The following is a 16,632-nucleotide window of genomic DNA, read 5'->3' as shown; positions in this document are numbered from 1 at the left end:
CGTTGTGAAAGTACGTCGTGCATGCGCACTGCGCCACATACGCATGTGCAGAAGTGCCATTTTTTTTACTTAATCACGGCGCAGTGAACATTTTCAGCTAGTGATCAACTCGGAATGACCCCCATACTTGCCTACTCTCCCGGAATGGCCGGGAGGCTCCCCTGAAAATCGTGTGACCCTCCCGGCTCCCCGGAAGAGCAGGCACTCTCCCGATTTCAGGAATCCCCCCTGCCCGTCCGCCCACTTAGTGTGTAAAGTGGGCGGTCCGGGTAGTCGATGACGCGATTCTTGCTGAATCGGGCCATCATAGCCACTCCCCCTGCAGTGTAATGCTGGTGATGGCAGCATTACAGAGCAGGGGCGTGGCTTAAAGGAGGTGCCACTGTAACCCCGCCCCCATCTTGCCCCCATCTCACCTCCGGTCCACCCCCTCCTCACGTCACAGCCCTACCCTGCCCCCCTGCTGAGCCGACATGTCTGCTCTCTCCCGCATAAAGCAGCCAGAATGTCGGTAAGTATGATTTAAAATGACGTACTGAAAAGAGTGAGTATTATTACGAAGCTGAGGTGACATTTAAGAGCCTCCTTTTATAAGCTTCCTGGAAACAAGTAAGTTACGTAAAGTGATCATCATACAGTATTAATGCAGATCATTTATTGGAGGATTGGTTTACATAGGAACGTGTTTGTTACAGATTTTTGCTACACAGTATGATGAAAATTTTCAACTGTATCAGTATCCATAGTAATATTGATCTTCTGTTCCCATAGATATCTGGGTCGGGGAGAAGGTTCATAGAACAGTGTTGCTTATTGAAAAAAAATTCATAAAACAAATACACAGTACTGTGCAAATGTTTTAGGCAGGTGCGCGAAAAATGGTGCAAAGTAAGAATGCTTTAAAAAATAAAAGTGTTAATAGTTTATTTTTATTAATTAACAAAATGCAAAGTGAATGAATGGAAGAAAAGTCAAAATCAAATCAGTGGGGCAGATGAATTAACCTGGAGAAGGGGTAAAGCAGTGATAAGTGCGAGGTGGTAACGTACCAGCCAATCATTACAGATTTTAAGAATGACAGTAAAGAGGTGATTGGCTGGTGCACTTGCACTGCTTTATCACTCCTCCAGGCTTAATACATCTGCCCCAGTATTTTGGTGTGATCACCCTTTGCTTTCAAAACAGCATAATTTCTTCTAGGTACACTTGCACAGTTTTTAAAGGGACTCGGCAGGAAGGTTGTTCCAGATGGGTATCAATTGATTTACCGACAGACACAATGCCGACTGTCATAATCCCAACAACAATTGACCGACAGTCAAAATACTGACACAGACAAAATATCGACATTTATTATGCAGACATGTTCAAAATGCTGACATGTCAAAATTCCGACATGCGTTTTTTTAAGGAAATTTTGCCCCAAAACAGACTTGTTCATACTTCACACTTAGACGGTGTCCATTTCAACCTATGTCGACACAGACACCAAAACCCCCCCAGAAAAAGTCATGTTGGTATTTTGTCATGTCGGCATTTCAAAAGTCGGCATTCTGACTATGGCGGCATTTTGGGCATGTCGACATCATGAATGTTGGCATTTTGACCGTGACAATATTTTGACTGTAGGTCAATAGCTGTCGGGATTACAGCCGTCGGTATTATAACCGTCAGTAAAGCATACTGAACCCTTCCAGACATCTTGGAGAACTAACCACAGATCTTATGTGGATCTAGGCTTGCTCAAATCCTTCTGTCTCTTCATGTAATCCCAGCCAGATTTGATGATGAGATCAGGGCTCTTTGGGGGCCATATCATCACTTCCAGGACTCCTTGTTCTTCTTTAGGCCAAAGATAGCTCTTAATGATATTGGATGTATCTTTGGGGTCGGTGTCCTGCTTCAATATAAATCTGGAGGCAATCAGATGCCTCCCGTATGGTATTGCATGATGATAAGTACCAACCTGTATTTGTCAGCATTGAGGACACCATTAATCCTGACCAAATCCCCAACTCCATTTGCTGAAATGCAGAACCAATCTTGTAAGGAACATCCACCATGCTTCACTGTTGCCTGCAGACACTCATTATTGTACCACTCTCCAGCCCTTCAGTGAACAAACTACCTTCTGTTACAGCCAAATATCTACTCGATATTTACTAAAGGGATTTTCTCTGCCTTCAGCATGGTAGAGCTATCAGCTTGCTAGAATATTGGCGATGCACCTGGCTCACTAGCGCTGCAATAGACACCCATGGCAGCGTTAAGTGACAAAATAGTCAGGGCCCCCTGCTCCCCTCCCCCATCATGATTCTTATGAGTGGAAGGGAGGAAGCGAGAGAAGAAAAAGTAGGAATGGAGGAAAATGGTAGAAATAGATGGGATGGAAGGAAGAAAGAGGAGGAGGAATATGGACAGGCAGGTGAGAGAGATATGAGGAATACTGGAAAATGGGAGAAAGAGGATTAATTTGGGGAGACAGGAGATAGGAGAAATAAGGGGGAATGTTAGAGAGAGGAGGACTAGGGGGAAAGGGGAGATAGAGGAGGACAGGACCACCATCAGAAATTATGGTGCCCAATACAGACAAAACAAGCTGGGCCCCTGGCTTAATGGGATGCAATCAATTTGCCAGCTATCTTGATCCCGGTGGTCAGGATACCAACGCTGGAATCCCAACAGCCGATAATGCCGACAGCCGGAATGCCGGTGCACAGAGGCTATTCCCACTCATGGGTGTCCGCAAGGGGCTCTTAGCACTCACTCCGCTGCCGGCATTCTGGCGGACAGGATGCCACTTTCGGGATCTTGACAGCCGGCATCCCACTAACCGAGATAACATTGACTACACACTAAGTGGCTTTGCACAATTTGCTGAAGGGGCAACTTATAGTTTCTCTTTGGCATGCTGGTTCTTGATAGATGCCGCAATACATACTTTCCACTTCACAGCGATATTAGGAGACGCAGTCGCATAATTAATTTATTATGACTGTAATAAGTGTTCTGTTAGTACCTGTACCCAACAGACTAGTGATAGGCAACCTGATCCTCTTCACGGGCCGTCGTGTTGGTGGCCCTCTAACTTCAAAAGGCACCATATAAATGTTAACCTTGCCAAAAAGATCAAACAAAACAAAGCAAGAGATGCTTACCTGTAACAATATAATCAGGTATTTCATACAAGTGTTACAAGCCATGCTTGTCTACTCTCCCGGTTTCTGCGAAGACACCTGATATTTCCCGGCACCACCAGAAGACACCCGCACCCCGTTTGCATTCTGCCCACTTCCTAGTGAAGTGGGCAGAATGCGGGATAAATACAGGCAATCTGCAGTCCCGGCAGTGCGATTGGGGCCTAATGGCTTGATAATATGCTAATTGCATCATTTAGCACCGCCCCTATGCATATAGTGTCCAATAGCGGGAGAGGAAAAATTAAAAGTCGGTTAGTATATTACAAGCTATAACAAACATATCAGACACTAGAGCAGGAACAAGCTGGGGCCACAGGTGAAGGCTAGATGGGCACCTATTGCAAATCACTGACCTGGACTGTAAACTCCAATGGAGCAATGACTGATGGGAATAATTGTATTTTTTTCTGCAAAGTTCTTGGTTCAAAAATACAGAATGCATTAATGAGGAGGTAATGTGGTATTTCAGGACCAAGGAGACCAATCTTGTAATATTTATAACAAGCAAGCTGAAGCCATCCTCCAGAGATAAAAGATTGAACTTGACTAGCAAGTTTCACCATTTTCTCGTAGTAAGCTTTAGCTCTGTATAACGAATCACTTTGAAATACATTTTTCCTTTGAAAAGGATTCTAGGCAGCCCGCGGCAACAGCTGAAATGATGCCCTTTTTATACCTTGCCCAAACTCTCATAAACATTTCTGCATGAGTAATGCATACTATTAAACACAAATAATGTCACTTTCATCACTATTTAGCCTACCAGAATTGTAAAAACCACTACTATATTTTTTTGCATCAGGACAATTGATTTTCTTTTTATTTATTCCCTGTTTTGTTCAACACCTGCTGCGTGAGACGGCTGCCTCAGTTTGTGTCTGTATGTCCCCGAATGAAGGCAAATTGTTTCATGCAGGAGGCTGCTAAACACCTTACAATCATCGTATTAAAAAAGTGTTATATCACTGTTGTTTTTTAAGGGACGAATTTCCATCTTCAATAAACACTTTCAATATTTTTTATAAGACATGTTAGCAGTAACAGCTGTGACAAATAACAGAATACTGGCTGCCTATGGGTGGATCGTGCTACTTGTCCCAAATTCTGAGCATCACTGTGTACCTCCAGCTTTCCCATACGTCTGACGTGCCTAATTGGACAGATTCTGACCTCGGCAGATGTCCTCACACACAGAGAGGCCAACATCAATTACAGAAAGTGCCAACTGGATTATTGGGCATGACAGAAAATGAATATTATCTGTCATTGCTCGTGTTTTGGCACACACACAGCCATTTTGGGGCAATATCTCAATACTGTCATTCATATTTGCTGCATTTGAGGCTAGGGGCCTAATTCAGATCTGATCACTGTGCTGCACATTTGCAGAGGGCTGCAAATGGATAGTCACCGCCCAGGGAGAGTGAAAACCCGCCCTGTACAAATGTGCGAATGCATGCATACGCAGTGCGAAAACTTCGCCAGGCAACGGACATCGGCAAATCCGCTTGCAACTCGCTCACCATCAAATAATTTTTCCATACTGTGCAGTCTGGGGGTCATTCCGAATTGATCGATCATCTTCCCTGACATGCGGGGGGACGCCCAGCACAGGGCTAGTCCGCCCCGCATGTCAGTCCGCCCCCCCCCCCACACATATACAAAAGCATCACACAGCGGCGATGCATTTGTATTTGTGGAGTAGCTCCCGGCCTGCGCAGCTCCGGGAAGTGGCCGGGAGTTGATCGTCGCTGCAACTGGCCGCAGCAGCTGCGTGAGACGTCACACAGCCACCGCGGCCCGCCCCCCTCATGGTCCGGCCACGCCTGCATTGGCCGGACCGCGCCCCCTAAATGGCGGCTTAACGCTGCCGCCCAGCCCCCTCCCGTCCTGCAACCGCCTCTGCTGTCAACCAGGCAGGGGCGATCGCTACTGAACAATGGACTTCAACTGTCCGGCATGCGCCGGCGAACTGCGGCGCTGGTGCATGTGCAATTCCGACCCGATCGCTGCGCTGCGATAAACTGCAGCAAGCTATCGGGTCGGAGTGACCCCTTCTGTGCGTAGCTCAGGACTTACTCCTACAGTGCGATACAAACAGGCTGATCGTGGCCGGAGCTGACATCACAAACACTCCCAGAAAACACTCAGGAACGCCTACGTTTTTTTCCTGACACTCCAGAAAACGGCTAGTTACCACCCCTAAATGTCCGCTTCCTGTCAATCACCTTGCGTACACCTAGTGATCGAATTTTTTTACATGATCCTGTCACTGTTTGGCATCACGCCTGCACATTGCGGTGCATACGCATGCGCAGTCATTCGATAATCGGCAGCTGTGCGAATTCACACAACAGCGATCAAGGGCCTAATTCAGACTGGATCACTACAGCGGCATTGATCGCAGTCTGAAGCTCTTTGGGGAGTGCACTTGCGCAGCGGACTCACTATGGGGGTCATTCCGAGTTGATAGCTCGTTAGCTAGTTTTAGCAGCCGTGCAAACACTATGACGCCGCCCACTGGGGAGTGTATTTTAGCTTAGCAGAAGTGCGAACGCATGGGCAGCCGAGCTCTGCAAAAACAGTTTGTGCAGTTTCAGGGTAGCTCTGAACCTACTCAGCGCTTGCGATCACTTCAGCCTATTTGTGTCTGGATTTGACGTCATACACCCGCCCAGCGAACGCCCAGCCACGCCTGCATTTTTTTCCAGACATGCCTGCGTTTTTTTCCAGACATGCCTGCGTTTTTGCAAACACTCCCTGAAAACGATCAGTTGACACCCAGAAACGGCCTCTTCCTGTCAATCTTCTTGTGGCCGTCAGTGCGAAGAAAAACTTTGCTATAACCTGAGCACAATCACAACGGACTTTGTATTCATACGACGCGCGTGCACGTTGCGGCCCATACGCATGCGCATAAATTACATTTTTTCACCTGATCGCTGTGCTGCGAAAATCGGAAGCGAGCGATCAACTCGGAATGACCCCCTATGCCTGATTGACAGGGGTGGGAGGGGGCATGCTAACCATGTTAGAACACCGCTGGTGGGACACGGTCCGGACAACACAGCTGTGTCCGGACCATTGCGGGAGTTGGGCTGCGGCGGCTGCATTATATCAAATATGGACACTGCAATCCGGGACATGGCGTGTAGCTACCTGCCAGTGCAGCTAGGCTGTGTAGGCAGGGAGCTACGTGGCAGGTGCAAAAGCATCAAGCTATTTAAATAAGAAAGATGTTTCAGCACAGGTGATTGCAATCATAAATTAAGAAGGAAGTCCAGGCAGAGAGGATGTTGTCCATCCTGGAATGGGTCATGGTGGGAGGTATAGATTGTGTATATTAAATTTAAACCAATGGTGTATATTAGTTTTAAAGTAATAGTTTAAGAATGCCTGGGTACTGTCTATAGCTCCACCTAATTGAAAGACAACTATTTTATAAAATGTTCTTTTAGTGGAACAAAGACAACTTAAACAACCTTAAAAATATATATCTTGTCATTTGCAAGAATAGCAGCAGCCTCTGTACTACTTACACACTGGAACAGGACCCAGGAGGACTGTCTGTGTGTATCTTTCTCTAGCCCCAAATGGTTTAGTTGCATAACAGGTTACACAGGACTCAGACACCCAGGCAGGAAGAGGAGAAGCTGGGATCCCTGTGTCACTTACAGCTCTGTCCACCCTCCTATCTCTCTTCTGGTAAGAATGCTCCGTCGGTAGCTCATGAAACATGATATTCTTGTGCCAGCACTGCATACTGTCCTGCTTGCATTCTGTATTTCGCATTAACAAAGAAAGCTAGTGATATCAGAATGCTTTGGCCGGGGGGCCCCTGACAAAGGGGGGCCCAAGGTACAGTATGCCCTGCATCCCCCCTTTAATCTTGCTATGGGGGGGGGGCAAGGGAGGGATGCTCACTTCACCCAGCAGTGAAGCGAGTGAACTAAGTAGATTGTGCCTACATGCAGGCCAATCTAGAACCGGCGATAGCCCCCCCCCCCCCCCCCCCCCTTTAGGAAACACTTGCCTAAACAAGAAAGTCGTGAGTCTGTTTTTGAAGGAGACTTTTGCTTTAGGAGACTTTCACAAGCATGTAGATCATAAAGATTACCAAATTTCTATAAAGTCCGTGAAGCGTACAAATTGAATCAAAGGTACTGAATCAGTAGGTATCTGTTCCTCTATATTCCTCACTGATATTCCTATTATATGCATGTTAACTGCAAAATTCCTAATTTTCTAGTATTTTATATACGAGTGTTTGCCTCAAGCAATAAACATATGTCTATTCAAGCTCCATTTCTCCAGAGAGCAACAGCTGAAAAAAACTAGTCTATGGAACATGATAATACCTGTACTGTATTTGCATGCTCACAAAAGTGTTCTTAAATAGGTTCAGATATAATTCTTGGGGCCTTATTCAGGGTTGTTAGCAATCCAAAAAAGCACACTAAAAGTCAAAACCATGTGTGCCGCAGGGGGGGCAGATGTAACATGTGCAGAGAGAGTTAGATTTGGGTGGGGTGTGTTCAAACTAAATCTAAATTGCAGTGTAAAAATAGTGTAAACATAAAGCAGCCAGTATTTACCCTGCTCAGAAACAATATAACCCACCCAAATCTAACTCTCTCTGCACATGTTACATCTGCCCCACCTGCAGTGCACATGGTTTTGCCCATTAGTGTGATTTTTTTGGTTTGCTAACAAACCTGAATAACCCCCTTAGACAGGACAAATTAAAAGCAGACAGTATTTACCATGTACAGAAACAATATAATCCACCCAAATCTATATCTCTCTGCACATCTTACATCTGCCCCACCTGCAGTACAGCATAGTTTTGCCCAATTGCTAACTTTTTTGGTTTAATAACAACTCAGAATAACCCCCTTAGTTCCTAAAATCGCATTGTGGTATGTGATATCAATAGAGAGGGGTACTATTTATCTGGGCCCAGGCCTGTTGGAGGGGCTCGGGACCTGCTGTGCTACACCCCTTTCCCCCACCCACGGGCAGCAGCACTTCATTTGGTACTGAGAAGGGACTGCTTCTGCAGCAGTCTCTCTCTCCAGCTCAGCACACACTACTGTGCACTGGGCTGTGAAGAGAGGCTACTGTAGAAGTAGTCAGTCATCTCTCTGCCTTCCCCTTCCCACTGGATCTGCCAATGCTGCCCCCTCCCAGTGCTGCACTTTGTGGCTACACATAGGAGGTAATTTTGTATATTTTCTAAGGAGGGGGCTTGGCCACAACTTTCCAAGTTGCCCATTCCCCCTCCCAGTTCGGGACCCGGTTTACACACTAAAGGGCAGGGGCTCCAGGAGGAGCCCAACCCTGCTATGTGCTTGGTTTGAAGAGAATGCATCAGCTCTCTCTTCACTCCTCTAGTGGGCCTACTGCGCAGGGCTGACATCAAGGGTGGACTGCCTGCACTGTTGTACTCGGCCCGGGGCCGAGAGAGCCTGAGCCACCAACAGACTATGTACCAGGCCAGCAGCCAGCCAAGGACAGACAGCACCGTCATCTCAAAATTACTGCCTGCCCGCGAGCAAATCACAGGCAGCCAATCAGGAGCGGCAATTCTTCAGATTTATTCATAAATACAGTAAAGTAATTAAAATTACTGCAAAGATACTGTAAACAAATTGTCTGCTTTACAGTAACATTATAAAACCAAGCCTGACATTTAAAAAAAAAAAACCATAAAGTGGTATATTCACAAAGTAGCAGTTTTGCATTTTCTGCTGTTTTTGCTACTATGTATGTGCAAAAAAACTCTTAGCTCCCCAGTGCTGTGTGTGTTATAGAGTCTGCCAATGAGACGCACAATTTCACAAAGTTCTTGGAAAAGTGATGGGCATTCCTGGGCAGTTACTGGGGGTGACTCGGCGCCAGTAACGCAAGTAGAAAAGATGTTAGTGGTACTGTGCCAAAAATGGGTGTGGCAACATGCCACTTGGGCCAATAAAAAAAATGAGGGCGTGAAACACATAAGGGGGGGAGGGGTGGCGCCACTCAGATATGACCCCAACAGTGCAGTGCCAGATACACATATGCCCCCAATTATGCCAGATACACATAAGCCCCCAATAGTGCCAGATACACATATGCCCCCAATTATGCCAGATACACATATGCCCCCAATTATGCCAGATACACATATGCCCCCAATAGTGCCAGATACACATATGCCTCCAGTAGTGTAGTGCCAGTACACATATGCCCCCACAGTGCCAGATAGTCCCCCGCTGTGCTTGATACAAATATGCCCCCACAATGCCAGATACACATATGCCCCCACTGTGCCAGATACAAATATGCCCCCACAGTGCCAGATATACATATGCCCCCACTGTGCCAGATACAAATATGCCCCCACAGTGCCAGATATACATATGCCCCAAAAAGTGCCAGATATGCCCCCTTAGTGGCAGATATGCCCCCATGGTGCTAGATATTCCCCCACAGTGCCAGATATGCCCCTACTGTGCCAGATACACATATGCCCCCCAATAGTGCAACTCACCATAGCTGCTGCTGCCTGGGGCTGGCTCTGCAGTGTCACTGTGTTGGGGAGAGGAGAGCGCAGCACGCACCTCTCATGCCACTCTCCTGCCCTCAGTCCAGTCTCCTGAAGTGGCAGCATGTATCTCAAACCAAGCACAGGTCAATGAGTCAATCAGAGCTCACAGTCTGGTAGCAGCGGCTCCTGATTGGCTGCCAATCCACGAACTCTGATTGGCTCACGAATCGGTGTTTGATTGTGATACACACCATCGCCGCTGCTGCCAGAGGGAGAGAGACTGGACTGACTGGGCAGCAGAGGAGAGGCGCATGCTGCACTCTCTTCTCCCCAACACAGTGGCTGCAAGGTGGCGGCCCGGCGGTACTGCGCAGGGCTGTAGAGAGCCTGGCTGGGCCAAGGTACTTTTCATGGGGTATGGCCTAAACACAGGAGGCATGGTCATGCACCCTTAGAAAAAAATACTGAAAAAAATTGGTATTTTAACTTTAAGTGCCTTCATGGCCACACTGCAGCCCAGCAAACAGCAGCATGTGCTGGGCTGAGGAGAAGAGCTGCAGCTGCTGCCAGGTAAGGGGGTGGTGGTCCAGGGCCCCACTGGACCCCTCTATCAGACCTGGGCCCAGGTCATTTGTACCCCCTCTCTCGGCACCACTGGTACTGCGTACCGGCTGCCAATTTCCTACCGCCCCGTACCACCACACTTGTAGCACTGCTTAGCGCATACACAGTGATGGCCTGTCTTATGGGCAGGGGGGCCTATGCTGGGCACAATACTATTGGGTGTCTCCCCCCCCCTCACACACACACACACACACACACACACACACACACACACACACACACACACACACACACACACACACACTCTCACTGATTTTGTTGAGACTCCCCCACCTTTAGCTACCTATTTCATACCTCCCAACTGTCCCGATTTTCGCGGGACAGTCCCATTTTTTGGGGACTGTCCCGCTGTCCCTCCCGTGGGCCGCAGTGTCCCGCGGTGGGGGGGGGCAGTTGGGAGTCTATTGGGAGTCACAGCGTCTATACACTGGATTCAGAGGGAGAGGGGGCATGCCAGCGGCTCACAGAGTGCTGGGCATGCCCCCTCAGTGATGAAAACGGGGGCGTGGCTCGCAATCGCGGGTCCTCCCACGAAGCCACGCCCCCTTTTCTTAGGCCACGTGTGTGTCTCTCTTTAGGTAACTGTAAAGTTGGGAGGTATGCTATTTCATTTTCCTTTTCCCAGTCTAAGAACCCCCACTTCTGGTCTCCCAGACTGCACATTGCGTGACTCCACCTGATGCTGTTTGGGGACATAGGGGGGGATGTAATAGAGTTTGAGAATCAGGAAGTGAGAGACTTTGGGCCTAATTCAGACCTGATCGCAGCAGCAAATGTGTTAGCAGATGGGCAAAACCATGTGCCCTGCAGGGGGAGCAGATGTAACATGTGCAGAGAGAGTTAGATTTGGGTGGGTTATGTTGTTTCTGTGCAAGGTAAATACTGGCTGCTTTATTTTTACACTGCAATTTAGATTTCAGTTTGAACACACCCCACCCAAATCTAACTCTCTATGCACATGTTACATCTGCCCCCCTCCTGCAGTGCACATGGGCCCTCATTCTGAGTTGTTCGCTAGCTGCCGTTGTTCACTGCGTAGCGATCATTTAAAAAAAATGGCAAAACTACGCATGCATATGGGCCGCAATGTGCACGCACGGCATACGGGTACAAAGAGCATCCTTGTTTTGCACTGCTTCTAACGACGATTCCATTTGCACAGCCGATCGCAAGGAGATTGACAGGAAGTGGGAGTTTATGGGTGTCAACTGACCTTTTTCTGGGTGTGTTTGGTAAAACGCAGGCGTGTCCAGGGGTTTGCAGGGCGGGTATCTGACGTCAATTCCGGGACCTTCGTCGCAGCAATCATCGCACAGAATAAGTAACTACAGGGCTAGTCTTGTTCTGCACAAGATGTTTTTGTACCGCTCGGCTGCACAGGCATTCGCACTCTTGCAAAGCGAAAATACACTCCCCCATGGGCGGCAACTATGCGTTTGCACGTCTGCTAAAAGTAGCTAGCGAGCGATCAACTCGGAATGAGGGCCATGGTTTTGGCCAACTGCTAACAAATTTGCTGCTAGGATCAACTCTGAATTACCCCCTGAATTAAGCCCTTTGTGAGAGTTCTCCTGTTTTTTAAAAGTGGCAGTCATTTACATGGCAAGATCAACCTGCCTTAAATAAAATATGTCCTCTACCTGAAAACTGTCTGGGATTTGATATTTGTAATACCAATATGAACTTTACCTATTCTCCATTAGTCTTCTAATTATGCAGTTTAATATAATAAAAATAAAAATAAAGGTTAGCAAATAATGCAATTATCTTATTTGTTCTAAGGTGGAAAAAACACCATTGACTATTTTCTCATTAAATATAGAGTTTGACGATTAAAATCAGTAAAGGAAAGTGACCTTTAGTCTGTTTTGATGTGGGAGCTGAATAAAAATAATTAATCTTATTTAATGCTGCTGGCAGTTATAGAATATGAAAAATGATGTTATAAGAATGTGACAAAGAATAAAATATATACGCTTCCAAAGAATGGCCTTGTACAGTGATATTATATTATATGCTATCATTTCATGAAAATACCACATACTACAATAAGCCTAGGGTGGTCATTCCGAGTTGATCTCAACCAGCAACTTTTTGCTGCTGCGATCAACTAGTCCACGCCTATGGGGGAGTGTATTTTAGCTTAGCAGGGCTGCGATCGCTTGTGCAGACCCGCTAAGCTAAAAAAATTTCTAGCAGAACAAGACTACCCTGGACATACTTACCCTGTGTGATGATCTCTGTGATGCTGGAGCCGGCTTTGACGTCAGACATCCGCCCTCCGTTCTTCTGGACATGCCTGGGTTTTCCTTACCACTCCCCGAAAACGGCAGCCAACAGTCCGGATTCGCCCAGGAATGCCTTCTTCTTGTCAATCTTCTTTGCGGGCAGCTCTGCGACCGCTTCCATCGTAGGATGCGACGTAACCTGGCAACCCCGATCGCCGGGCACCGTAGCGCAGGCGCAGTGCGGCCGCCGCGCATGTGCATTCTGGACCGATTCGCACCACAGCGATAAACCGGAATGACCCCCTAGGTCCATTGTGGTATTTTAGTAGCAATAATTTCTGTATATACACATTCTGCATTAGACATAGGGGGCGGGATGTACTAAGCGGAAAATGCGGTAAACCCCCTGTTTACTGCATTTTCCTGATGTACTATCCCCCGGCCGCCAGGTCAGCGCCGCGGCGGGGTTCGCCAGCTTTAGCTGGCGATAGTCCATAGAAGCCTATGGGCTTCTCTCCGCGGCGCTGTGTGAGGGATCCGATCGGATCCCTCCCAGCATGCCCTGTGGCCGCCCCCGTCACCCCGCGCATGCGCAGACTGACTTCTGGGGCCGAATCCCGAAAGTCACGCTGCCGCTGTGCATCGCGGAGGACAGCTCTTATCGGAAGAGCTGTCCTCCGCAATGCTGATCGCATATGTTAGTACATATGCGATCAGCATCGTGGCGATGGGCGGCGATGTACATTAGTACATCCCGCCCAGGGTCTATTCAGATCTGATTGCTAGGCAGCGATTTTTGCTGTCCTGTGATCAGATAGTTGCCGCCTACAGGGGGGAGTGTATTTTAGCTGTGCAAGTGTGCAACCGCATGTGTAGCAGAGCTGCACACACTGATGTTGTGCAGTCTCTGCGCAACTGTTGCGATCACATCAGCCTGTTCAGGATCGGATTTGGCGTCAGACACCCTCCCTTCAAACGCTTGGTCCCGCCTGGGTTTTTCCTGACACTCCCTGAAAATGGTCAGCTGCCACCCACAAACGCCTTCTCCCTGTCAATCTGCTTGCGAACGCCAGTGCGAATGGATCCTTCGCACAATCCCGTTGCTGACTGGCGATCCCCTTTGCAGCCGTGCATGGCGCCGGTGCAGTACGGTGCATACGCATGCACAGTTTGGATCTGATCGCACGCTGTGTGAAAAAGTACAGCAGTGATCAGATCTGAATTACCCCCATACGTTAGACAACCAGCATTGGGAGATAAAAGGTGATTATTAGGTGATGCTTAGTAATTAGATACACATAGATACCTCTATTAGGTTTATATTAGGTTTATTAGCTGTTCAAATCACAAGGAGGGTCTGATACATAATTGAACACTATGCCAATGATTTTGCAAGTGAGCGATTATAAGTTAAATGCACAATGCCCTTCCAGATAGCCTACAGATGGATCCACGGTTATCTGATGGGTCCACAGTTATCTTGGCTAGTTTGCTGCGCCTAGGCACAACATGGTTTATTAACATAAACCCTTCATCGATTGTTCTCAGCTGCAATACAATACAGAGAACAATACAGCAGGGGATTAAGTCATTACAGCAGGGGATTAAGTCCGACTGCCCAGTCTCAGTTAATCCTATTAAAGGTCAAGATAAACATGGACCCATCTGTAGTTTGGAGCTGCTCTCCCAACTCCCTGCCTCATGCAGAGGCGTATCTAGCACGGGGCGAGCAGGGCACGTGCCCTGGGCGCCATGGCAGCCCCAACAGAGGGGGGCGCCACCGGCACGGCCCACTCGCCCCATGCGTCAGGGATTCCGCCGGCGCTACCCGCGGCGGTTTCCCTGTCTCCCCGGCTGCTGTGCCTGTCACAATAGACAGGCAGCGGCAGCCAGGAGCCTCCCCCTACTCCCCCCTGCAAAGTGTATGCGATCGCGATCGCGACCGCGGAGGTGCGCGCATGCGCGTGCGCGACCTCGGGGGGCGCGTGGCCCCTGAACAGCAGTGAGTGCAGCCTTGCAGGTGAGCGGGGTAATCTTCTTTATACTTCCCTGTCGGGACAGGGGGTGCGGGACATTTTGTGTGTGTGTGTTAAGTGTGTGTGTGGGACAGTGTTCTTGTGGGACAGTGTGTGTGTGTTAATTGTGTGTGTGTCGGACAGTGTGCATGTGTGTTGTGTGTGGGACAGTGCGTGTGTGTTAATTGTGTGTGTGTGTGTGTGTGTGTGTGTGTGTGTGGGACAGTGTGAGTGTGTTAATTGTGTGTGTGGGACAGTTTGAGTGTGTAAATTGTGTGTGTGTGTGTGTGTGGGGGGGGGGACAGTGTGAGTGTGTATTAATTGTGTGTGTGTGGGACAGTGTGCGTGTGTTAATTGTGTGTGTGTGTGTGTGTGTGGGACAGTGTGTGTGTGTTAATTGTGTGTGTGTGTGGGACAGTGTGAGTGTGTTAATTGTGTGTGTGGGACAGTTTTGCGTGTTTGTTAACTGTGTGTGTGTGTGTGTGTGTGTGGGACAGTGTGAGTGTGTTAATTGTGTGTGTGGGACAGTTTTGAGTGCGTGTTAATTGTGCGTGTGTGTTAATTGTGTGTGTGTGGGACAGTTTGAGTGTGTTAATTGTGTGTGTGTGGGACAGTCTGAGTGTGTGTTAATTGTGTGTGCGTGTGTATTAATTGTGTGTGTGTGGGACAGTGTGCGTGTGTGTTAATTGTGTGTGTGTGGGACAGTGTGCATGTGTTAATTGTGTGTGTGTGTGTGTGTGTGTGTGTGTGACAGTGTGAGTGTGTTAATTGTGTGTGTGTGTGGGACAGTGCGTGTTTGTTAATTGTGTGTGTGGGATAGTGTGCGTGTGTGTTATTTGTGTGTGTGGGACAGTGTGCGTGCATGTGTGTTAATTGTGTGTGTGGGACAGTGTGCGTGTGTTAATTGTGTGTGTGTTAATTGTCCCGGCGGTTATTGGCGTCTGTAGTGTGCGCCCCGTCCTCCTCCGCTGCCGCTGACAGGAGCGGCGGTGTGCGGCTCTCCCCCTCCCTCGCCGGCTCCGTCCTCCCGTCGTGGCCCTGCAGTGTGTGCCGGTCTCCCCAGCAGCAGCAGCAGGTTAGTCTCTCTCTCCCCCCCCCCACTCCTCCTCCTCCTCCCCTCTCTCTCTCTCTCTCTCTCTCTCTCTCTCTCTCTCTCTCTCTCCTCCTGTGGATTGAAGTTTGTAAGTATCATTTTCATTTTTACAGGTACCCCTATTGGATTCTACTGGACAAGTGGACGTGACCAGCGTGGGATGTAGGTAAGTAATCTCTCTCTCATTTTTACAGATTCCCCTACTGGATTCTACTGGACAAGTGGACGTGACCAGCGTGGGATGTAGGTAAGTAATCTCTCTCTCATTTTTACAGATTCCCCTACTGGATTCTACTGACAAGTGGACGTGACCGGCGTGGGATGTAGGTAAGTAATCTCTCTCTCATTTTTACAGATTCCCCTACTGGATTCTACTGACAAGTGGACGTGACCGGCGTGGGATGTAGGTAAGTAATCTGTCTCTCATTTTTACAGGTACCCCTATTGAATTCTACTGGACAAGTGGACGTGATCGGCGTGGGATGTAGGTAAGTAATCTGTCTCTCATTTTTACAGATTCCCCTACTGGATTCTACTGACAAGTGGACGTGATTGGCGTGGGATGTTGGTAAGTAATCTGTCTCTCATTTTTACAGGTACCCCTATTGAATTCTACTGGACAAGTGGACGTGATCGGCGTGGGATGTAGGTAAGTAATCTGTCTCTCATTTTTACAGGTACCCCTATTGGATTCTACTGACAAGTGGACGTGACCGGCGTGGGATGTTGGTAAGTAATCTGTCTCTCATTTTTACAGGTACCCCTATTGGATTCTACTGGACAAGTGGACGTGACCAGCGTGGGATGTAGGTAAGTAATCTGTCTCTCATTTTTACAGGTACCCCTATTGGATTCTACTGGACAAGTGGACGTGACCGGCGTGGGATGTAGGTAAGTAATGTGTCTCTCATTTTTACACATTCCCCTACTGGATTCTACTGGA

Source organism: Pseudophryne corroboree, chromosome 12, assembly GCF_028390025.1.
Source record: "Pseudophryne corroboree isolate aPseCor3 chromosome 12, aPseCor3.hap2, whole genome shotgun sequence".
Classification (NCBI taxonomy): domain Eukaryota; kingdom Metazoa; phylum Chordata; class Amphibia; order Anura; family Myobatrachidae; genus Pseudophryne; species Pseudophryne corroboree.
This window is presented reverse-complemented; position numbering follows the sequence as displayed.